We start from the raw sequence: 1925 nt of genomic DNA, 5'->3' as shown, positions 1-1925 counted from the left end.
AACGGCTCAAGCCTCCATTACCAGCTTTAAAATGACGTTTTGGAACTAGCAAAAGAGGCGTTGGATGAGATGCGGTTTAAGTACAAAAACCGGACGAATGCCTTTAAATATATAATCTGATCGATGTCTTGAGGTGTGGTAACTGTAGTATAATCGGAATAATTGACTCCGGGAGTTGAATTACACCATTACACCTCGGGTGTGCATTATTTTTCGGCCCGGAGTCAATTATTCCTTACTTAAAAACTATAATAGTGTATCAATAATTTAAAACACTCTCAGAAAATAAATTGCAAAAATATTGTACTGTATGTATATTTTAGGTACTAATATGTACCTTTAAGTACTAATATGCATCCTTTAGGGGTAAATTAGGTTTCACAGAGTACTGTTTCAGGGACGGTTTGTTCATTTATTTATTTATTTGTATTTATTTATTTTTCCTCTGCGAGTGAAATAACTGTGGTGTGATCTGGTTTTCTTGCATCACTTGTAGTGCAGATTGAGTATAATGACTTTCCTTTTCGACCTTTTGATGTCACCAAACCCTCTTGACAAAATTGCTAATGAGTTTCCTAATAAATATTGTAAATGTATGTGCAACCCTGAGGAAAAGATCAGCATATGTTGTTCTGGATGCTGATCCTTGGCAAGGGATGCTTGTGTACCCATCAGGCATCATAACTGCAGTAGCTTGACCAACCAGACTATGGCTTCACTAGAAAAAAAGGAAGAAAAAAAACATGATGGTTGGCTGTCAGAAAGAAACTGGCTTTGACCAGCATTAAATACTAAAATAGACTACATGCATGTGATTGCAAAAACGTGGTTGACTACATGGGGAGACTTTTATTGTTTTATTTTTTATCTTTGTTTATTTTTATTTGTTTTTATTGACTTGGAAAGTCCAATTCTCAAATGTTTTTATTTTATTTTATTGTATTATTTTTGGCCTCAGATATGGGCCTGATTTCCTGTCATCTCGTTTGACTTGGGCCACTTAGCAATCACTAAAACACCCTAGCAACACACAGCAATGCCCTTCCATCATGGTGGTCAGTTTTGCATCGGCTGACATTGTCTGTACAAACCCAGTAAGAAAGTTCAATTGTATGGTGTTTCTCTTGGGTATTTTTGGAACTGTACAAGATATTCGGGTCTGTCCCTGGTGCATTCAGCAGCCTTTGCCCTGCTCTGACTGTGACAGGTGAGAATGGTCAACCAAACTTGCCCTGCATGTTAATACTGCCACCTGCAGTCACTCATGCCTCGACCCGCATCTAATGTTCTAACCTGCCCACGCACAGCTAATCTTGAGGCTGTCAACCCGACACTCTTCACATGCCATCATCTTCATTTCTCTGTGTGTTTATTTTGGTTCTTCATTATCATGAGGGAAATGAAACAAAACAAGCATTTAAAAAGATTTTAGTCAATAACCAGGAAAACCGACGGTTATTTATGGTCTACGCAAAACCACTTTTCACTGTAATAATGACAAATCAATATTTTCTCTCTGTTTGCACTTCATAAATTAAAGTGAAAAATGAATCAGTCAATTATAGGGATGCAAGCGGCGCGCTGAATTCCTTTTGCGAGGCCAACTCAACGCCCAGCCTGTTTATTCATGAGTCTGTAATCTGTTCTTTAATGGCTTGCGTGTATTGACTGAGTGTCACAGTCAAAGCCCTCTATCAGAGAAAGCCGCAGGCTACCGGCACTATTGTTTTCAAGCAAATATAAAGCAGGATCGGATTGCCTGATAACACTTCCATTTTGTAAAGAGCGATTGTTCCTGCCGTTCCTCCTTGACTGAACATCCCTCAAATCTGACACAAATAAAATCTAACATTCTCAACATATTTGGCCCATCTGGATGAGTTTTTGTGGCTGTCGGGATGTAATCACAGAAGAAGCAAAGCTTT

At 38.6% G+C, this 1925-nt stretch overlaps 1 protein-coding gene and 1 long non-coding RNA gene across 6 annotated transcripts in view; both read left to right on the top strand.

Annotated features, from left to right (window-relative positions):
* The window catches only part of LOC107582196 (uncharacterized), an 8377-nt gene extending 7792 nt beyond the window's left edge, over positions 1-585 (top strand). The window contains exon 3 of the long non-coding RNA XR_001608922.1: positions 572-585. This is a non-coding gene — a long non-coding RNA (uncharacterized lncRNA). The remainder of the gene's footprint in view (positions 1-571) is intronic.
* Positions 1-1925, top strand: part of LOC107582195 (cadherin-18-like) — a 298071-nt gene that overhangs the window by 241012 nt on the left and 55134 nt on the right. The gene's annotated exons all lie outside the window — the stretch shown is intronic.

The sequence above is a fragment of the Sinocyclocheilus grahami genome, unplaced genomic scaffold, assembly GCF_001515645.1.
Source record: "Sinocyclocheilus grahami isolate Dianchi unplaced genomic scaffold, SAMN03320097.WGS_v1.1 scaffold41.1, whole genome shotgun sequence".
Classification (NCBI taxonomy): Eukaryota; Metazoa; Chordata; class Actinopteri; order Cypriniformes; family Cyprinidae; genus Sinocyclocheilus; species Sinocyclocheilus grahami.
Note: the sequence above shows the minus strand (reverse complement) of the source record. Positions and strands in the feature narration are given on the sequence as shown.